Source organism: Mauremys mutica, chromosome 6 (genome assembly GCF_020497125.1).
Source record: "Mauremys mutica isolate MM-2020 ecotype Southern chromosome 6, ASM2049712v1, whole genome shotgun sequence".
NCBI classification, from domain to species: Eukaryota; Metazoa; Chordata; order Testudines; family Geoemydidae; genus Mauremys; species Mauremys mutica.
The window spans coordinates 83,275,546-83,299,280 of NC_059077.1; the positions used below are offsets into that span (position 1 = coordinate 83,275,546).

A 23,735-nucleotide genomic window follows, 5' to 3' on the forward strand; every position below is an offset into this window, starting at 1 on the left:
TATTAATAGCTAAGGCATCTTTTTTTTTCCTTTTCCTTTTAACAACCACAAATATAAATATATCCAGACCATTTCCCCCCAAAAGGGCAATCAAATCAGTACTCCCAGAGCTACCACCATACATTAAACAGAAGTAGTATCAATGAATTTAATTTCATATCCATTTGGACAAATTGCATAATGTCATTTCTGAGGAATGTCCATATATTGTGACAAAAAGAATTTTCCAGCAATCTATACTACTTTCTTATTCCTTCTTTGCACCTGTTTTGGAAAAAAATCAAATTAATTTCACCTACCTTTTCTTTAACAAATTTCTCAACCACAAGCATAATTATTTGTCCTATGAGAGCTACAGCATTTTGTCTAAATCTGTAATATTACTTTAACGCCTGAGAATAATTTTCACTATCCATCTTTAATAAAAAATTAGCAATTGAATTTGCATTGAAGCAAACCTAGCAGTGAAGCCAAGAAGACCATTCTGTTCCTAAAGGACTGTGTACAATAATTTAGTCAAACCTGCTCAAACTGAAATGGATAAAAACACAGGCAGCGAGTTATATGGGCCTGTGGTGCCTGTTCTCCACCAGTATTTAGGAATGTGGACCCGGCTCCACCAATGTTTGGGCTCACTGTGCTTTGGGTGGCCCTGCACTTCAGGGGGATATGGGGTCCAGGGTGGTCTGGGGAGTTAGCAGGGGGCTGGGCGCCAGCAGCAGCGAGAAACCCTCCCCAGCCTGCCCTGCTCCGTTCCACCCCGCCGGCTCCCAGCGTTGCTCAGAGGAGGGGGCCCAAGCCAGAAAGAGGCGGGGTGGAGGCTTGGGGGAAGGGGTGGAATGGGCACAAGGAGGGGGCAAAGCAGGCGCTGAGTCACTTGCAGCTGCCAGTGCCAGGCCCCCTGCTAACCCTCCAGGCCACCCAGGACCCTACAAACCCCAGAAGCACAGGCCCCCCCAAAGCATGGATGAGATGGCTCTGGGTCCATGGCAACTGCCCCACAATTTGGGAAGCCCCGCACTTCAGGGGGATGCGGAGTCCAGGGCAGCCTGGGAGATTATCAGGGGCCTGGCGCTGGCAGCAGCGAGCGACCCAGACCCAGCCTACACCTGCTCTGCCTCCTTCCTGCCCCCATTCCACCCCTTCCCCCAAGCCCTGCCTCTTGCTGGCTTCCACCCCCTCCCCTGAGAGACGGCAGGAGACAGTGGAGCGGAGTGGGGCAGGTTGGGGCTGGCTCGCTCACTGCTGCCGGCACCAGGCCCCTGATAATCTCCCAGGCTGCCGTGGACTCCGCGTCCCCCTGAAGCGTGGGGTCCCTGAAAGCGTGGGGACCAGGGCAGTTGCTGCGGCCCATCCTATGGACAGGATGGTTCTGCCTGGACCCCACGTCCCCCTGAAGTGTGGGGCTTCCCAAAGTGTGGGGCAGTTGCCCCAGTCCGTCCTATGGATGGGATGGCTGTGCTTGGACCCTGGGCACCACCAAAAATTATATAAACCTGGCAGCCATGGATACAAAGTTCTTAACTAAGAACACACAAAGAAAAAAGTACCTTCTGTGAAATATATTCATCTATAAGCAGAGAGAATCTGCTCTGGACAATATAGAGATTCATAGCTCTTGAGTGGGTGAACTCTGACACGTTTATTTTTTCCTTTGGACTATCTTCACATAATGAGCACTGCATTTTTTAAACTGAGTTTCTTATTGCTGTCACTACCAGCTGAAATCCACTTATCCACGGGACAGATACAGTATAGCATGGTGCAAACTTCATGGTGTCTTGTCAGTGTGCCTCACTCCGGACCCGGATAAAACACCTTTAAGGCTATGTCTACACTTACAGCAGTCTGTAGAGTACATATGCCCCTACCTCTGCCCCATCCCACATGGGTATAAATAGCAGTGTAGACAGTGAGGCATTGCTTAGGCGAGCAGAGTAAAGACACGCCAGAACCATAGGCTATGTACCCTACTCAGCTCTCTATATGCCCAAGCAGAGTGTCTCCCACATTTACACTGCTATGCAGAGGCTGATTACAGGTTTGTGGGGCCCTGGGCCAAAGCAAGTGGGGGTCTCTCTCTACCTCTTTGCCCTGCAGTCCCCCTGCCCACTCCCACCCCACTCCTGCCAGGGAGCAGGGTTGCCCATTTTTCAAGGGGGCCTCCAATTGGCCAGGGCCCCTGGCCACAGGCCCCCTTGGCCCAGTGGCTGATCTGCTACTGCTGCTATATTTATCAGAATAGCATCCTGCTGCAGCCCTGCTACCAAATCCTTTCCCCGTTGCCTCCCTCCTGCCAAAGACTTTCACTGCCACTTGTAGCTATACACTGCAGTGTGGATGCAGCCTGCTTTTCACAGCAGCATGTAGCTACTCGTACCCTACACTCTGCCACCACCATAGACAAGGCCCATGTTAAGAGACTCTGGTTTCATAACCAGTGGTTGTGTGTTCTGGCTTTTGTTACTTAAAGACAAGACGACAAACTAACATTCCATTTAAATCAATGTTTGCATTTTATAGAAAACTATGTGAAACTAATCCATTCAAAAGTAAATAAAATAATGGACTTTAAATAAATGTTTAGTTGTCTGTTGACTTTCTAAAATATGATGTTGTTTTTAGGTACCCAATCATCTTCACAAGCCCAGAGAAGTACGTTAGAAGGAGGAAAAATGACCTACAAAAGGCACAGTCTTGGGTAGCCAGGTAATGCAATAATACAGAGCACAATCAAACAGAAATAAAGAACAGTCCTGAGAAGGACCTTCCAGAGTCTTTAATGCAGCAATGAGTTGGCAAAATGTTAAGCAGATGGGGAGATGGAAATTAAATCACACATACAAGGGTCTTGTTGCACAGTAGCAGTGTGCAACTGACCAGAGTCATATATAGAGCTCATTAGCCTGGGCAGATGACAGCTGAGGTTCATATGACTGCCTGTGATGCTGCTTACTCCCATCTCCTGTTAGACAATGGGTTAGGAGCCAATTAGTGCACCAGTAATCTACTGATTGCCTCTTGGCCTGGGGAAGGTGGAGGTAGGCGGTAAGGATCATTCAGCACCTGGGCCTTAGACGGAAAGCTGAGGGATCTTGAGGGGTGGGGGAAAGAAGATAGGACTCTCCTATGGAGATAAACTGACAGTGAGCAGGCTGGATCATGTGGGGAATAGTTCAGCAGAAAAAGGAGGAACTGGGAGGATCTATGGAGAATCCAGAGACCTGAGAATCAAAGGGAGACTGTTTAAGCACAAGTCATGGGGAAGCAGCCCAAGGGAGCTTGAAGTTAGTAACTGGCCCAAGAAAACATTGCATGTCTGAAGAAGCAGATATAGCTGCTTAATACAGGTTCTTATGCTGGAACCCAGAGTAGAGGGTGGGCCTGGATTCTCTACCAGCCCTGGAGGAAGGGGCATGCAAGCCCAATGGAAAGAACACTGAACCCAAAGGATGGGCTGAGGAATAGCCCAAGAGGGGGGTTGAAGTCTCTTTTGTGTTTGGATGTTTTGTGAATTTTCAAGTTGGACCTTTTTGTTATCCCAGAAGGGGACTAAATTTTATGTGACTGTTACAGAACTGAGCCATGGAAGACCTGGTGGGAGGCAGACTGCCTGCAGGAGTTGTTGGAAACAAGGACCCCTTGCAGCATTGCACCCTGACACAATAGGGCACTACAGTTTGTGAGTACACTATCCTGAAAGCAATTTCTGTTAGGCAATACTGCTGAAATGGGTAAGCCCAAGACAACCTTTTCCTATAGAAATTATAGGCATCACAGTAAACTGAAATCTTACGCTCTGCAAAGCATCTTCACGCTGCTTCTGGTACCTTTAATTTGCACCTTCTTCAATTCTGTGATACACATGCATTGTCAAAGGGAGCTTGCAGCACTGCCTTGGCTTATGTAGCCACACACCAATATTTTTCATACTCCTTTTTCGGGTGGTCCATGGCATTGCTGTGCGGCTACTGTGCACAGCGATGCCATGGACCACCCAAAAAAGGAGTATGAAAAATGTTGGTGTGTTGGTTTGGGGCTGCAGTGGGCTTTGCTTCTGGGCAGCATACTAGCACACAGCTCCCTTTTGGGGCAGCTGACATTTTTTATACCATGTTTGACCTACTGTGTACCATCTACTCCAGGGAAAAGCCATAAGTTTAAAGTATCTGAAAAAAAGAAAATGAACTTCCTGAAGCAGAAGCTGTCACTTCTGTTTAATTAAAACAGGAATGTTTGTAGGGCTTGTTGGTGAACAGTTTTCCAAGGGCTTGTTGTTCTCTCAAGTTTCTGCCCTTGTCTTTATTATCACTCTTCTTTTCTGATACCATAGGTACTGCAGGTTCAGAGTCCTCAGGCACTGTTTTCTTCATAACACTCAGTGATCTAGATACAGATGAAACGATACTTTTAAAGGTGTAAAGATAATTTTTAAAGGTCAAGAATGAAGGGATGAAGTGTGTGTGGAGGGGCGAAATGTTTCTAGATCATATAAAGAAATATTTTAAATTTATTTTTCATCATCCATCTCTTATTTTTGAAATAAGAAAAATCACTTTCTAGATTTACAGTTTTTTATATATAGTGAAACAAACAGATAGCAAAGGGCTTATTTGATAGCTAGAAATAAAATGCCAATATCAGCTGGTTAAACTGGTAGCTGCAAACCAGCTGACTCATTTCTTATGGCAGAAGTGCAAAATACAAACAGCTTTTTGAAGCTTTTAATTTAATCCTGGTTTGACAACCGTGGAGACCAAAATCATCCATCAAACAAACAGCTATGGCTTGGGAAGCTGCTGTATAATATGCACCATGAAGCTTCACCTATGTAGTTACAATGGTCACCATTACCTTCTGCATCTGTTGCAGTTACTAAATTATGGTGTCCTAGGTACTGTCACTTTTTTTTTTCCTTATACATAGAACAGGAAATAAAAGGTCACTCTATGGAACTTATTGATACATATTGGCTTTTTTAATGAAAGCCATTAGAACTATCTGGGTCACCTATATCTACGCTCATAGCGGCATGTAGAGCACATATATTGCACACACCCCTAGCATGGATATAAATAGCAGCATAGACTGCTTAGGCAAGTAAAAACAACCCAGAACCTCAGGGTACGCACAGGTCACTTGCTGGAGGATTCTCTGCACCTTGAGGTCTTTAAACCACGATTTGAGGACTTCAATAACTCAGACACAGGTTTGGGGTTTGTTACAGGAGTGGGTGGGTGAGATTCTGTGGCCTGCATTGTGCAGGAGGTCAGACTAGATGACCATAATGGTCCCTTCAGAACTTGAGTCTATGAATACACCAGAGGTTCTCAAACTGGGAGGTGTGTCCCCTGGGAAGGGATGGAATGTATTCTGGGTGTGTGAGAAGCTTTGGGGGGGGGGAGAAACTTACTGCACATATTCAGAGCTGGGTGGCTGGAGAGCGGTGGCTGCTAGCCAGGAACCCAGCTCTAAAAGCAGTGCCACTGCCAGCAGCAGTGCAGAAGTAAGGGTGGCATGGTATGGCATTGTTGCCCTTACTTCTGCAATGCTGCTGGAGGCGGTGATGCCTTCAAAACTGGGCAGCCAGAGAGCGGCGGCTGCTGGGCAGGCACCCAGGTTGGGGTGGGGAAAATTACTACAGACACAAAGAAGTGGGGAGTGAGTACACAGCCGACCATACCAGCAGGGAGCAGCTTCCCCAGGCCGACAATTTAAAAGGGCCCTGGGCTCCCGGCAGCAGCTGGAGCTCCTGGCCCTTTAAATCACCACCAGAACCCCAGGGCTCCTAGCCGCTACCACTACCCCAGAGCTCCAGCAGTGGGGCTCTGGTGTCAATTTAAAGGGCCCAGTGCTCTGGCTGCTGCTGGGAGCTCAGGGCACTTTTAAATTGCCGGCCTGGGGAAGCTGCCCCCTGGGATAGTGGCGGTGGCCGGGAGCCCAGTGGTGATTTAAAAGGGCCCTGGGCTCCCAGGAGCGGCCAGAGCCCCAGGCCCTTTAAATCACTGCCACAGCCCCAGAGCTCCTAGCCACTGCTACCACTACCCCGGGGCTCAGGCTGCGATTTAAAGGGCCAGGTACTCCGGCTTCCACGGCCATTACCATGGGGATCTGGTGGTGATTTAAAGGGCCTGGGACTCCCAGCCACCACTACCACTAACACAGCCCCAGGGTAGCAGCAGCAGCTGGGAGCCTTTGGGCTCCAGTGGTGATTCAAAGGGCCCAGAGATTTAAAGGCCCTGCCCCTTCCGCCTGAGGCCCCGCCCCCCACCTTGCTCAGGACCCTGGCCCTGCGTACAGGTAAGTCATAGACTATCAGGGTTGGAAGGGACCTCAGGAGGTCATCTAGTCCAACCACCTGATCAACACAGGACCGATCCCCAACTAAATCCCCAAATGGTCCCCTCAAGGGTTGAACTCACAACCCTGGGTTTAGCAGGCCAATGCTCAAACCACTGAGCTATCCCTCCCCCCTATCACTTAAGTTACTTTCACCCCTGGCTAAGCTCAATGGAAACTAAGGAGTTTCCATACTCCATTACTGGTGGAAGTAACATGGTCCACTGGGCAGGACACCACAGTGGGAGTAATGAATCCAGATTCTCTTCCTGGCTCTTTCATTAACTCAGTGTGTGACACTGGGTGAGTTACTTCACCTGCCCAAGTCTCAACTTCTCCATCTGTAAAATGGAGATAATACCTCCTTATTTTTGTACAATACTTTGAGATTCATTGATGAAGAATGTACACAAATGCTAAATATTGTTATTACTATTTCTCTTGAATAATCTACTCCATCCCCCTTCAAGAAGAAAACTCAGTATGTAACTTCTGGTTTCATAGCAAGAAACTGGCTGACCAGACTTGTCCAAGCTCTCAACCCTGCAAGTAGAACCATGTAAGCAGATCTATCCATCTATACAGTTTTCCTTGAAGGACCGGGTTCTGGAGAGTACTCTACAACATTGATTTTTAATATTGTATCTAAATTCTGTTATTTTTGCAGAGGTTTAAAATAGCAAAGATTCAAAACAACTTCTGGTTCATTCAAAAATACAGCATTTCCTTTCCTTTCTAAAGCAACATTTGGGTAAAGTCACTGGGGTGTCTATTTTATGCCTTCAGTGGTTGCCCAGAACACTCATACAGGTGGCTCTCAGATGTGAATATTAATTACAAGGGGTAAATTTTCTATCCAAAGGCCAACTTCTCTTGACCTCTAAAAATAAGCTGTTCTGTTGACATAACTACTACTGCTTCTGTCAGTATAAACTAGGGGAAGAAGGGTCTTAAAAGATAAGGGACTGTTTTCACAACAATTTTAAAAACAGATTAACTCCAACGATAGTAACTTTTAGGAAGAGATAGCATAGCAGTGCATTTTAGGAATAAAGACTGTTAGCTAGTCAAATGCTAACTATATATTTTCTCAACACTTTCAATTTCATGAATTCCTTTAAAAATTAGATATAAGAACATTTAAAAATGAATGCTCCGTATCATACACAAATCATGCCATGGACTCATGTGGATGGCAATATAAAAAATGCTAATGCTATAAGGCAAAAGATGACTTCCAACTGCCTTTTAAATCTTCTGTTTGTATTATTTTACACCTCCAGGCATGCCTAAACGTTGAGTTATTCATTATGTTATGTTCAGTCTCTTGCATCCATCCAATCCCTCCTCTACCTACATATGTGGATTTTTATTATTTGAGAATAAAAAGCCCTTGTCTGTTTCTTCATGCCATAAGCCTAGTGATGCTGGTTGGCTTTTGAATATTTATTTTAAAGAACAGACAGACCTATCAAATTCATTTCTATAGGCCTCCCATCTGTAAAATAACATGCTATTATTTATTTCTCAAGAACTGTGCACTATTCTAAGCTTATTGTATACTTCATGAATGAATATATTTTCCTAGCCCACAGTTATAGACAATTAAATTAATTCAAAATTAAATTCATGCTGTCTGCCTATGCACTTTACACTCAGACATCAGTAATTACTCCAAATGTAATTGCTCAGATTCAAATTTTAGATAGTTAAAAAGACAAACTGTATATTGTTTAACCATGTAGTCATTTTAAAAGAATGCTTTACTAATTTCATTATTAATAAGGAAGATATGATAAATTGGCTAATAATAAGTACCAGGAGTGCCAGTTGCAGTTACATATTAATTTGAAAAATTGATTATCATGTAACTACTTTTGTTGTTTTTGCAAATTGCCACTTAAGGGAAACCATCAATGCATTCACCCTCTATTTTCTCTGCAGACACAGAAGTCTAAATCCTATCTAGGTTTATATAGAAAGGATGGGCCAGGGTGAATAGAAATTTGATACCAATATTTCTTCCAGGCCAATTAAGCTAATTCCTTCCTAATTAATTCAGGATAACGCTGTTGTTTGCTCTATTTTATAGTGTAAACTCTGGGTCCAGTGGAGCATACTTTAAAGCTGAGCAATTGGTGGAAATAGCAGCCAAGAGCATGAATACATGATGTCCAGACCGAGTGTCTTAATTTATGCTCCAAAAGAAATCCAAGCCAATTGACAAAGTGCAAAGTGCAAGAAATTGTAAACTGAGACAGAAAAATAGAAAAAATAGAAAAATCTGAGAAAAAAGTCTCTGAAATACATTTACAGCATGTGTTCTTTTTGTGCACTTCAATGTGTTTAGACATTGAAAATAGACAGTTTCTCTTCTGTTTATACTCAGAGCAAAATCCTACAATGATATTAAGGAAATTGCATGAGATGGAGGATAGGATTGAATTGAAAAGTCAGAAAATTGTTTGGGGTCAAATTTTGTATTGATTTGGAGGGTTGTTTTTTTTTTACTTTAATAAAATTGAAGGAAATTTCTAAATTAATTTGTTTTGAATTGAAAAATCAGTGTTTTGTCTCAAATATTGAAATGAATTTTTTTTTAACTGAAACAATTGGTGAACTCAACATGAATTTGCAAAATGTTTGTCAACATGAATCTTTTTGTTGTTGTTTGCCAAGCTTTAGCACCAAATCTTCACTAGTAAACATTATTTTGTTTGCTGATCTCCGGGTCCTTTTTCAGAACAATTTTTGGCACATCTGTAACCAACCCTTGTGTAATGATGTCACAAACTGTTACTATGTGATTTATCAATTTTTGGAAGTTTCCTTTGCAATATGAGTGCTGAACTCTTTCAACCAGAAATATGGCAGACTTAAACTCAGTTGAAATTGACAACATACCTGAATTTTAGCAATAAGTGTTTTACTCCTGTACGATTGACTCAATTTTTATAAAAGGTTAACCTCAGAAGGTCTCTCAGACATGTTTTATTCTGCTACTAATCACTATACTAAACTACTACTTTGTGCATTTCACGGTAGAAAATGTTGCTCTGAAATGAACTATTTTCATCTATGCATACACCACTTTATAGAAACATACGGTCACATTCTAAACTCTCAATTGTGTAAATCCAGACTAATTCCATTGCAGTCACTGCCATATAATCTAGATATGCACAGTTGTGAGAGTAGAATTGATCTTTTCTACATTTGAGTCTGCAGGGTGATAATTCATTAGCTGCCTAATAAGCATGAGTGCAAAAGCCTTAATGTATGTTTAGTGCTTATTGTCATCTTGCTTCTACTAGTCTAATTTGGGAAGAAGTTAAATTCAGATCATCTTTCAAATCAATTTTGTCTGCCTAAATATGTAGACATAAAATCTTCTAGAATCATATTTAGACTATAGTGTACTGCAAAACCAAAGCTGGAAAAGTAGTGAGACATGCTGCCACTGATATCTACAGGAACTCTATTTATTCATTAATAGCAGGAGTCAATTAAAAGAAAGATACAAAGGCTCAGATTCACAAAGGTACTTAGTGTGACCAGATGTCCCGATTTTATAGGGACAGTCCCGATTTTTGGGTCTTTTTCTTATATAGGCTCCTATTATCCTCCTCCCCCTGTCCCAATTTTTCACACTTACTGTCTGGTCACCCTAAAGGTACTTAAGTTGCCTAAACCACAGATTTAGGCAACTAAATCCAGTTTTAGGCTCTGCGGCAATCCACAAAACTCCCCCTAACCTTGTAGTTACCCAAACTCACTTGGCACTTAATTTTTCAGGGTAAAAGTTCCTTGGGTGCCTAAAAGTTCCCTGGGTTTCTACCTCTGGGCATATGCACTGCTGCCTCACTCTAGGTGTCCAGATGCCTATCTACCACCTAAGTCCCAGAATGATCCACAAACTGGGGGAAGCCAGGAGTCTGGCCACCATTCTCATGTACGGACCCTGATCTAATAGGCTGCCTCAGATTGCATCTACAGGATCAGGACCCATTCAAAATCTGGCCGGCAGAGGAGATGATGATGGCTAACTTTTATCTTAGTCTTTAAAGCACTCACCTAGGATGTAGGAGACCTTGATTCAATTCCCCCTCAGGCAGAGAGGGAGAAAAGTGTGGGAGATCCGTGTTTAAATCCTCTCAGAAGGGTGATAATTCCCGCCAGACATGCCAAACCTGTGGGAAAAAATGCAGAAATTGGGCTTGTGCCTTTTTTTTGGTTGGCTCCCAGCAGGCAGGGCCAAGGTGGCAGGGGGCAAGCAGGGACAAGGGGCAAGCAAGGGCGGGAGAGAGTCAAGGGTGCACAGTGGGCCCACCACAGTCCCAGACTGCACGTCAGGGGGTTCTAGTCACATATAGTGTTGGGATTCTTAGGGCTGGGCTTGTTTTGGCATTGTTTAGAAATGGCATTAGCTTGATTTTTGGCTTATTGTGGAAGTCGGGGTGCTTATTTACCATGTGAAAGTTGGCAACTGTGGTTCCCACCTGCGTTTAACAAGCTGAGATTGGGTGTCTTCCACAAGCCTGGACTTCGTTCCCCAACTCTGTGGGAGCGGGGCTTAGACACACTTCTCATTGGCATCTTTCAGTGGCTAATTTAGGCAGCTCCCTGCCTATTGTGCTGGCTTTTGTGGATTCCATTTTAAGCACTTCTCTCACCATACATTATATAGGAAGCCTAGGTGCCTAATTCAGGCTTTGTAGATGTCAGTATTCCAGTGATTTTTCTAGGCACCTAAGCATTTAGGTGTTGTGAAGTTAAGTCAACTCAACCTCAATGGTCTTATATGGGCCTAAATCCCTCTGTCAGTCAGGCCCAGACAGCCATTTCCAATCATGTCATTACATCATAACTCTGAGTGTCTGATTCTGATTTTTATGTTCTTGTCTGGAGAGTGGAATTTAGAGAAAACAGGAAGAGGTGAGAGTCAGAGCATGAATTAAGAAACTCAATTAACTTTGCTTACTTGAAGTTCCTACATTACCAGGGGCGGCTCTAGGATTTGTGCTGCCCCAGGCACGGCGACACGCCACGGGGGGCGCTCTGGCGGTCGCCGGTCCCGCGGCTCTGGTGGACCTCCCGCAGACGTGCCTGCGGAGGGTCTGCTGGTCCCGCAGCTCCGGTGGACCTCCCGCAGGCATGCTTGCGGATGCTCCACCGAAGCTGCGGGACCAGCGGACCCTCCGCAGGCATGTCTGCGGGAGGTCCACCGGAGCCGCGGGACCAGCAGACCCTCCGCTGGAGCCGGCCCTGTACATTACACACACCTTTCCTTTCCTTTGAACCAACACTGATCAGCATCCAAAGGGTGTATTCGGATTACTTGAAACTGACCTAGAGCATTTTTCTAATAATCATTGATTGCCTGTATGTTCCCCCCCCCCCCCCCGAACCTTAAAATTGTCTATTGACTATAATTGTACTTACAAGCATTACACATGGCAAATTTTATACATGTATACAGAAAACTTCCTTTCTAGACAGGTTTTCAGGAGTTCATTCAACTGTAACTATGGATTCCCGCATAATCACCACATCTTTTAAAAAAGGGCACTTGGAATTTTAAAAGTGAGGTTCCCTTATCTTGAGACATCTGCTAGCTCAGCAAGGCTCCCTCTGAAGTCTAACCTCTTCTTAGCATAATGCAGCAATTAAATATGTATTACTTTTAGATGGGGTATGTGGTTAATTTGTTATTTCAATCTCAAAATCACACAGAACTAAAAGATTTAAATTATGTTCTGACTCCTGGAAGACCTCCAGGGAAGTAAGCAACGAAGTAATATGAGTAAATAAACACACCAAATGAATTCCTAAGTTATTTGAAAAAGAAACATTTAAAAGTTGGGGGTTTTGTGTTTTGTTTTTTCTGTTGCTTTTCTTTTAGATTTATAGTCTAGGGCCTGGTCTACACTAGGTGCGGGGGGAACTATTTAAGTTATGCAACTTCAGCTACATAAATAATGTAGCTGAAGTAGACGTACTTAGATCGACTTACCGTGGACAAGAGAATCAGATCCCTCAAGCATTCCTCATTTTAATTCCCAAGTTACCTATGTTAAATGTGGTGTTAGCTCACTTCTATTGTTGAAAAATGTTTATCAGAAATAAAGAGTCATGAAACTGAGGCTAAAGGACAAAAATTGTTTATATAAAACATACAACATGTGTGTCATCTTCATTTTGGGTCTTTGCCATCTATTGTGTTATATATTGGAACCTTGGCCAATTGAGAGGTATGAAGAAAATTCAATAGTAGGCATTAGGCCAGAATTTTTAAAAATACTCAAAAGTAGGCACATTGGCTAGGCATCAAATGTTGGGTGCCATTGATATTTATAGGAATTTTCACGGGAGAAAAAATGGATTCAACTCTGCTTAGAAAACCTTGCCTATGTTTTTGTGGGCACTTCCCTGAATTCCTAGGAGCTCAAAAGAGTTTAAGGCCACCTAAAGATATTTAGGCACCTATAAACTCAAATAGATGCCTAGTGGGATTTTCAAAAGCTCACTAGACATTTAAATACCTTCTGAAAATCTGGTCCTTATTCCCTATGCAAAATAGGGGTTTTCAAAAAGGCATTAGTCATGCCCACACTAGTATTACTGTGGAGCCTCTAGTTTACCACATGGGAAAGAGTTAGTGAACTAAGGCAGTTTCTGGAAACAATCAAATATTAAACTGTCCTTTTGACCTTCTTTACACTTGCGGTTGTGCATAGGGTATGCGTAGCTACACACCGCAGTGAAAGGCAGGCTATGTCTGAACTCACTGCAGTACATAGCTACGTGTGGCAGTGAAAGACTCTAGCAGTGGAAGGCAATGGGGAACTGCCACTGCTGGAGCTTTTCCCTGAAGCAGGGAAAGGCTCCAGCAGTGGGACCCTACACAGCTAAAAACAGCAGTGTAGACATGGGAGTCACTGCTTGGGCAATAGAGAGCTGTGGAGGGTATTTCCTAAGGTTCAACCATGTAGGGCACTCTACTGACGTACGCCACTGCTATTTATATTGTGTCATCTGGGCATGCAGTGTCTGTTCTCTACATGCTGCCGTAAGTGTAGACCTACCCTTAGTCCTCAACTAAGCTGCTAAATCTATAGGTTGTAGCCTGATCAATTATTACAATTATAAAATTATTTATTGGGGTGCAACATGCACTTTTCAAAAATAACAGATTATTTTTCAGGCATCTACTTAGAATTAATTAAGAAGATGAAACTGATGAAGTACACACACAGAAACTCAGCGTTAGTTAATACAGACAAATAATTGAAGTCATAGGAAAAAAACAAAATACATAAATATAAAAATAAGATAAATACAGTAAAGTAGTTTCCTGCATTGTTCATACTTGCAATTCCATCCATACATCCAGGACCATATCTTATAAGGATTCAGACTCTGCCCATGTGTGGTACTCCATCTCCAGCTAACCATAGTTAAACTTCTGACCCCTGACACAAGCCATTTCTGTCAATTAAAGTCTCAATAGTTTTAATACGTCAATGCAGTTAGCTCCATGGTTACCTTATTGCAAAAGTACCTAAGATGCTACTCTATTTCCATTTGTGGTTTACCTATTTATCACACAATGCATTACTAAACTATCACAAGATACACATCGCTAAATTTTATAACCTTAGGTCAAGCTCATAATATTCACGTTAACATACTTATGCCAACTCCTACTGGATCTCACACTGAGCCCTTAATGCTTAATACTTAAACCCTATAACCTATTTTCATACATATATTTTGGTTCTTCTACTTTCTATTACAGTTTCACTAACTTTCTTTATTATGTCTATATGCATGTATAACAAATAGCTTACATTTTATCGAAAACCATATACCATCTAAGATCAAGTCAGGGGTCATTGGTCAAGAATGTGGTATTATTTATTCTTTATATTGCAGTCACACCTAGAGACCTCACTCAGTATCTGGGCCCCATAGTACTAGGTGATGTCTGAACACGTAAGAAGACATAATCCCTGCCCAAATAGCAGCTAAGGGATATATTGTGGCCAGGCTAGTGCTGATGTGTAGGGAGACAAGGAAGCATAAGGCTCTCCCTTATATCTTTCGGCAGGCTGCCTATACCATGGATAGCAGCAGAAGGGGATACAGACTCCACAGAGCCACTACATCACTCCCACCATACATGTGGGCAGGACAGGTTAGCTGTAAGTAGACAAGACAGACAAACATACCTCAACTTTCAAACTTGCTAATATGTAACACAAGCTATTGAAACATGTGACAAAGGTCCGAAACGTAGAACACCCGAGTTTTGTAGCACATTATGCCATAAGTGACTGATTATAATGGTTTTAATTTTTACAAAGTGTTTTTAAGGAAGTTTTTCTCATTGTGTGAGTGAAACCAGTTTCTCAACCCATAACAGATTAAAGGGAAACAGTCAGGGGGCCTATCCCTGAGCACACAGGGTTCTTGGACATCCATAAAGTTCCCTTTGAAAATTGTGCAGTAGACTAGCCCATATAAGACCAGTTAGGTCCTTGAATTGTTTAGAAACTTCTGGTCTTTGATTTCTATATATCCTTGGGACTATGCTGGAACTTTGGGGAAATTCAGATTCAGATCCCTATTCATCCACATGACTCAGGCTTGTATCTATCATTGGACAAACTAGAACACCAAATCCAAACAAACTCAGACTCAAGCAGAAGTTTGCATTTGCATTTTAATCCATCACTGTGGTTTGGGCACATTGTCAATTTCTTGTACTTCATTAAATTAGAAAAATAGTGTACACATTAATACTACAAAACACCAGGGAACAAACACTGGGTCCTTTTGTACATTGAACTTAATGTTTTTTTCGTAAGCTCACAGGTAGGATTGTAAATTGTTTTTTAGACTTCACATGCCATAATAATGAACATATTTCACGTCTCACTCCTGTCTCAAAGTTAACTAGTTCTCTTACTGCTTTAACTTCATTACTTAAAAAGAACCTTTTAAAACATTTAGCACATAATAAGTTTACTTTAGTAATACAAATAAATCATTAAAATACCCCTTGTTCTGCAGGAAAGGAATGTCTTTTCTATATTTTAGTTTACTAGAATTCGGTTCACCCAGCAGGGCAGGAAGTATCCCGATTTCCAATCTTGAAGACTATGTTTGTTTATGCTTTCTTCAGTGCTAGTTCATTGAAATGTTTCTGTTATTAGTCAATGAATCATCATCACCATTTCCTGAGCTTTCATTTCTTTTCCTACCACTTGCTGTTTCATTAATATTAAACAGCTTGTCCCTGACAGACTGCCATCAACCTCATTTTGAGCAATTTCTTTTTCACATGGATCATCCTGATTTGCAGCCCTCTAAAAAGAGACCTCTTCAGAGGTGACATTTGGTAAAGATATGCTTTCATTACAGTCGTCATTTTCCAAGTCAAATTATGATAGACTAGTCTCAGTGCTACAGCTGGTTTTCTAATAGCCCCCAAATAGTTTATTTGATGAATTTTGATACTTTTCTAATAAATTATTCAACTAGTATTTTTCCCCCATTACTTGTCCAGCTCTACTAAGTTGTCAGTTTTTCCTCTCCGCTTTTCATTAGCTATTGCAACTGAACTGATTTATATGTGCTTTCACTCATCTGAATAATTAAATAGATGTCACATATTTTGAATTAAATAAGAACATGTTTTATTTACAAATAGGCCCATTTGGCTGGATTTCATTCTTATAAATTGCTGAAAGTTAATTTACCACCTTTATTTAAATACACTAATATGATTCAATGTGTATTCTTGATTCTGCAATGAGATCCACATAGATCCTCAAACCTATGCAAAAACCCCACTGAAGTCAAGGGGGTTCGACATGGGCACAATGGTCTGCCCACACAACACTCATTGCAGGATTGTTCCCTTATTGCTTTCAGATGACATTTTGCACTCTGATGCCCTAAGAGTTTGTCTACATGGTGAGTTACCGTGTGGCAAGCCATGGTGTGACTCTACAGCACATGAAGTTACTGTGTGCAGTAGCCTCCTGTTGTGGACATTACTACAACATTGTGAAGTTCCTAGAGTGCAGCTTGTTGTTACTACACTGTCAATTAAGCTGCTCTCCAGGACTTTCACTGTGCTGCAGCAGTCACATGGGAAGTGATTGTGCGGCAAGCTGTTGTGCTATAGATTCACAACCTGGCTTGCCACGCAGTAACTCACCACGTAAATAATCCTTAAGTGATGTGCACTCTGAATGAAGTCAATTGGCGCCACATGTACATGTCTTGTGCAGAATTTTACCTTTCGTACCATATTTTCTAAAGGTTTTCTACATTTTTACATGTGACCGTTTTGTGGAAACAAATGACTTTCACATGAAGTTTTAAGGCACTGTCATTTGCATGTGAATGATAAAATGCACATGCATCACTATAATCTCCATTTGTGCTCAGCGTGTGTACTATTTGCACACAGACGTGTGGTTTTGCATTGGCAAATGTTGTCATTTATGTGCAACAGCAGAAATGATTGCACTCAAAAACCAATTATTCAGTTAAAAATGGTCCAAAGCATGAGAACTGTCAGTCTTCCGCATGGGATCCCACAGCAATTTTTCTTTGATGTGTTTGCATACCATAGTTCTCATTAATCTTAATGAGATATAGATGTCCATCAATCAATTATAGAAGGGGTTCAAAGTAGAAGCAACTATTGACCCATCAGGAGTTCAAATTGACTTTCTTGGTTTCCTCAATAGCAATTTACAGCATGTTGACATATTTTCTCTTTTATGCCAGCAATTTTTAAATTTTGCCTTATCTGTCATTGTTTCCCATGACATTCATCTTTCTGGCATGAATTGACAATTTTTTTTTCTCTTTTTGTATAGATTTACTTTCAAAGGAAGCTCCTCAGTTATGTAGTTTTCATATTTTAAGACATTTGGGAAGATCACTGTCTCCTTGATGTTCAAGTAAGGTATCTTTTATAGATGGATGTATTCTTTGATTTGAACAAATTATCTTCCTTTTTGGGACAGTGTGATGAATTGTTGTAACAGAGTTCAGGGAGTTTCATATATAGAGTATGTGGACTATTACTTGACTGATTTTAGCAATAAATATTCACTCCTAAATCTGAGAACCCTTTAAAATGAATTGATTCATTTTGTCATGTGCACAATTGCTATAGATGTGTATAATTCAGTAGAGTTGAGTAAATAGTGTAAGAAGAGTGGAAAAATACTCAACATGCATGTTCATAACAAAAGCAATTTTTGAACCAAATATGATATTGTTTTTTTGTTTACTCCTAACACAGGCCTAAAGCATTACTAGCACAAATACTTGCAGAAAGCTAATTTTAGCTCAAATATTCAAAGAAAGCAAATGTCAAATTATATATTTGATTTTAAAATGTACACACCACAATTAACTATTGGCTTTGTGTCAGCACTACATCTGACAACAGGTTCCTTGAATTTAACAGGGCTCTGCATAGGCCAAGGGATAGGCTTGTACGGATCAAGTTGGAACATCTGGCCCTTGGCTAATTACAAAAGTTGCATGGTATTTATCTCTGTTCTCTGATTGGATTTATGCAACTAATCACTACAGTGTAAATTGCACTTCTTGAATATTTTCTACCTGAATACACATTTCAAAAGCCCAAGTTATTCTGGTTAGTTAATGTACTATCATAAATTACAAGTACAAAAGTTACATAAAATTACAGCAGAATGTGTAAATTATATATTTGAGTATAATATTTGCTGTACACAGTTCAATTGATCTGGAGACCAAGAACTATTTGCAGAAGAAATTAGCAAATAATTTACAATAATGAATACATCTGAGAATTTTGTGAAGTGTTTGCTGACAATTGACCAATAGAAAAGATGCAAAATTAATTGAATAAATTATTTATTAATTGTGAATGATTCCCTCTACTCTCGTTTGATATGTACGGTTGAGTGAAGCAATTGTCATTTTCAAAAGATAGTTCTTTAAGAGATGGAAAAGAGACTGTCTTAGAATCCTGGAATCCTTTAGAACAAATGTTGTGGGATATGGGGATAGGGAGAAAAATTCTGGTTTGAATCCTTAGATTCCTCTCATCCCTATTGTTTTAGTTGCAGGTTTGAGCCAAAAACTGAATTGAGCCTGTTTTCTAATACAGATTAGGCTGAAAATTTGCAAGAACAGGGATATCATGAGATGTCCACCATTCAAGGGCAGTTATGTCTGTTATTTTCCAGTGGATACAATAAGTTTCTTTAGTGCTTTCTTTAGAGGAAAAAGAATAAATGTACCTCTATTACAAAACAAACAGACTAGGTTACTAATGTGAAAATCCTTTTTAATCCTATTTCTCAAAAATCTTTTGTATTCTGTTACTGAATGTGGATTTCCACTCCAAATACCTTATAAACAGATCAAATAAATCATATTGGAGGTACTCCAGTTCTAGGACCATGCATCATTATTTTACTGTGCGAAACCTGCTTTGTTGGATCATATGGCAACCAGAAATGTGTTGATATTCAATGATGGGCACCATAAAAACCCTTCGATAAAATAATCAGATTAAAAAACATATGAATTTTAATTAATTGGATTTAAGTATACCCAAAATGTACTCTTGCACAATGAAGGGCTACTACTAGTAATCAGAAATCTTAGTTATTACTTCTTTATCCCTCTCCATTGCTTGCTTGAGTAAATAGCTGGAGGACTGCCATAATGGCAGGTGGGGATATCTGGAGAAGGTAAATTATATTATTGTGACAACAAAAGGAGCTGAAGTCTTAGCACTGTGGAGTCACATTTTTACTTTTTCTAGAAAATACTGATTTTCTTACATCCTTCCAAAGGCTGCTTTACAACTTCTGTTCTATCCCCCTCCACTATCGTTTCCTTCCCACTCCTTGTCCATTGTGGTATCCAAGTGCCACACTTGGCATGGGAAGTTGGTTTTCTGGACACCATCTCTACAAAGCATGGGAAATTAAAGTAGTCCTGACTGAACAACAAATGCAGTGGCAGCAAGCAGTTATATCACCAATAAGAAGCCCAAGCTGCAACCGATAGGTCTTATTAAAGAGATATTTTCCCCCAATACAGAATAACCATGGGAGATGGTCTGACTGATGTCTGGCTCCCAAGGGTTGTACTGTGATCATGTAGATCATAAAGAGGACATGGATAACCAGCCAGGCAGACTCATGGTATAGCCAAACATTATTACAAGAAGGTTTACTCAGAACTAACCTTAGTCAAACTTATTAATATCACCTGTTTCATGAGGGATATGTCTACATGTCCCCAACTGTTACCTTCTGACTAATGGTTCAAGTGGACTGACTCTGCATGGGAGATGTTCCCATACATTATCACAGCAAGTAGTCACTGTGATTAAATTTGGGCACTCCTGGACTCCAGGAGATTTTTGCTCATGGCTGCCCAAAGGTAAACGACACAGGCAAGAAGGAAGCCAGAGCCTTTGGCAACAAGAGAAGTCTTTTAAAATTGACTCCTGGAAAAGTCTCACAGTTGAGGAAAGAAAGAGAGCATGCTTCATAGGAGGGTATATGTCAGAGAGGCAGAGTCTTCTGCTAACCACCCCTGTTAGTAGGTGTTGGCAACCTTCATGGAAATGATGACTGATTCCAAACTCCCTTTGGTAAGTGTGGCTCATTAGCCCCATCCTGAACATAAAGGTAATGAGTCTGGCTCTTTGGTAAGAGGCAACTACAGTTTGGGACAGAAACAGCCCAGATTCATCAGATAAATTAATTACTTTCCAGCACTAGCCAGTTAAAGTTACCTGTTTTATTTATCAAACTTTCAGTATTCTAATATGTTTGAGGACTATATTCAATTACAGTAGTGTTGTTACTAAGACTGAGCTCAAAACCATATTAGATATAAATGAGATACTATACTCCAATATCTGTCTAGGTTTTTATAATGTGCCCGTCAACAGCTAACAAGAATAAGGAGCAGTATCTCTCATCCTTTTTCTCAATGGGGGAAGTTAATTGTTTTGGTTTCAAGTGTTCCTTGTTTGGTTAGAGGTTTTTTTGTTTTTTTTTTATTTCAAGAGGGTTCAATCTAGCAGTTTTTCATTTGGGTTCACTGGCATCAGAAATGTGGAGCAGGGTTTAAACAAGATGGATATTCTGTACTTAATGTCTGTATAGTCTGTGATTGCTTACAGTCTGAAGCAGACACAGACTTTGTTCCAGAGGAGAAAACTTCAGATAGTTAAATGACTTTCCCCTAGTTTTTCAATGTGCTCAAAGTTTAGGTGGGAACAGAGCCAAATTAATTATTTTATATTATATATGGGTGTATGTCTGCCTCTTATAACTAATATTTATATGCACATATATCAAGCATTCATTGCAAGAGGCAGACAGCATTTTAAATAATATATATAGCTGAGTTGAATCTCCAGCATGGGTCTGTCTCTTGCAACTGTGTTCTTGGATTGTGATTGCATGTACTACTTCTCAACCTGTGTATATTTCATTTTAAAAATTTACTTTAATAAAAAAAAATTCATCTATAAATATGCAAACAATACACACTATTTTCTGAGTGATGAAGAAAGAAGCAATACATAAAATTACAATCTAAGGACACGAGGCAGATTGTAAGTAGTTATCTGTAGAAGTAGAATAAATAAATGTAAAAAATGGTTAAAATTCCTATGTGTTACATATGAAATCAGCATGGTGCAAAGAACTGGATGGTTTAGCAGCTAGATTATTAGGAAGCCAAATGGTGAAGCCTGTTTCATATCCAACTTTCCATGTAAAGAATATCCCACACTTAACTAAACCAGTTATCCAGTACAGCTGGTGAGACTTTAAGGGTTTTGCATAAGAAGTCATGAACTTTGTCACCCTGACCAGCCTGTAACTCAGTAAGATTCCTCCTTGAGTTTTATTTTCAAGTTTACTATTATGTAAGCCTAATGTCGAATAATATTTTAATAGTTTTAAACTATTAAATATTAGTAAATAGCTTGAAATGTTATTGTAAAATAAGGGAAGCTTGATTTTCCCCATAATTTTCTCATGACAATCAACTGCCATAACTTTCCTTTTCCCCCCTAACTAAAGACATGACTTCCCCAATTTTTACCATGACAAATAATTTGGTCTTACTCATTATCTACCTTAAGTCAAGCTATAGAGATTTTTAACTTGTACAGGTAAGGCTAAAATTAAAATGTTTTATCTTGTTAGTTGTTCTCTAGAGATCTGAGACCTGATTCTCTTCTTACATTGGTAGGAATCAGACTATACATGGGTGCAAATTTCTATGTAAGAGAAAAATCAGATCCCTGGACTCCAGAGCAATGCAGTCACGAGTCTGAAAGTACTAATTGCTTTTATTATTTTACTATTTATTTATAGGAAAACAATTAAGCTTGAAAAACTGGAACTGAGTTATTTCTATAAAACAATTGAGGAAGCAATTTTATTATTGTTAACCCCTGTTTATCCAGAAATTGTGTAAAATGTTCAATGTTATATATCCCAATCTTCATTCTGGGAGATATAATTCACTTGATGAATAGTGGATTAATGCAAAATGGGGCTAAGGCAAAGGATTGGTCAAACTATTGGTACCATAAATAGGTTAGACCAGCTCCAAATATCTTTGCTTATACACAGATAATTTTTTCACTTCACAGAAGTTAGTGGACATCCTCCAGAATTCTAATGTGGGGATTTTGTGGTTTTGCAGAATGTTGGGGGATTGTTCTGAATGTCTGGTAACTAAGCAAACAGCATTTTTGATATTACAGAACAAACCAGGCATGTAGCTTAATCTCATCTGATAAAATTGTACCAGCAGCAGTGAAAATTCCCAGATTTCACTGTCTTTGGAAGTCATAAGTGCACATATTTGACCTTAACCCCAAGTGGGTTTTCTTTTTTTAAGGGTATGCTTGTCAGCTATAGAATCTTTTAAAAATTGTACAAAATAAGTTCAGATAGTGGAATGATAGTGTGTATGCATGTACAAAGCGCACAAAGTATTCTTAAGGCGTTTGTTCTTGCTGTTATAAAGGAACCTCAAGTTCTATTCCTTTCCTTTTCACACTATAAATAAGTTTTAAAGTAGTTAATATTGGAGTTCTTGCATTAACCATCTACCAGACTCCTGCCAAGAAAGAAACATTCACCTATTAGTATTTCACACCTATTTAAAGATAAGCCTCCTTTCATGCGGATAATATAGATTGTTTCTTCCTCTGTGGAAGAAGAGGAGAGAAAGGAATGTTTTCTTCTTGAGGTTCATGACACAAGAAAGAGCTCTTGAGCATGACTCTGCTACAGAACTTTATCACCTCTGCTGCATGTGTTCCTTTAAAAAATGTATATGTTTCCACTATTATTGCTGTTGACCTTACTGAGTTAATGTTTTCAGATAATTTTCTTATCTCCTGTGTGCTGATAAACAATGTATTTGCATAAAAAAACACAAATAGAGGGTGATTTAATTATATTTCTGTTTCAGGTTCCTTATTTTAATCTCAAGGGGGCCTGATCTGAAGCCTATAGGAAGTCATTTGGATTCTTTTCATTGACTTCAATGGAGTTTGGATCAGGAGCTTGATGTTGTTTAAGAAAAAAAACAGACATTTTCAGCCTAAGTCCCTTTTGAACCTATACCTTAGAATACACTTAAAATTGAAATAAAAGTCTTGAAACAAATTGAGACCTTGATAACCAATAAAATCCCTCCGAAGACTGTGTGATCAGAATCAATCACGCACCCAACAGAGGTAATCAAGATTAAATGTAACATTAATTCAAGAAGAAATACCCAGCACAGGAGCAATTTGCACTCAGTAAGTGTGTCAACAGGGATTCTGCAGTAAAAACCTTTTGTATCCTCCTCTAGTACATTGAGGACTGAAGTTAATTTGATTGTAAAAAGAAGAAATCAAAATGTGGTACTGTAGTTAGTCTTGAAATCAACAATCAGACCTGTTAAAAACTGAAGAAATAAGTTGCTACCTTCTTGCAAGAAAGGGTAGTTTTGCTTGAGTGACAGTAAATAAAGTATCAGAGGGGTAGCCATGTTAGTCTGGATCTGTAAAAGCAGCAAAGAATCCTGTGGCACCTTATAGACTAACATGAGCATGAGCTTTCGTGGGTGAATACCCACTTCGTCGGATGCAAGTAGTGGAAATTTCCAGGGGCAGGTATATGTATGCAAGCAAGAAGCTAGCTAGAGATAACGAGGTTCGTTCAATCAGGGAGGATGAGGCCCTGTTCTAGCAGTAGAGGTGTGAAAACTAAGGGAGGAGAAACTGGTTTTGTAGTTGGCAAGCCATTCACAGTCTTTGTTCAATCCTGAGCTGA

The 23,735-nt window shown here is 40.3% G+C and overlaps 1 long non-coding RNA gene across 1 annotated transcript in view; it reads left to right on the plus strand.

The window, feature by feature from the left end:
- The window catches only part of LOC123372166, a 30,198-nt gene extending 20,965 nt beyond the window's left edge, over positions 1-9,233 (plus strand). The window contains exons 2-4 of the long non-coding RNA XR_006580148.1: positions 2,626-2,709; positions 3,577-3,682; positions 8,432-9,233. This is a non-coding gene — a long non-coding RNA (uncharacterized LOC123372166). The remainder of the gene's footprint in view (positions 1-2,625; positions 2,710-3,576; positions 3,683-8,431) is intronic.
- The last annotated feature ends 14,502 nt before the right edge of the window (positions 9,234-23,735 follow it).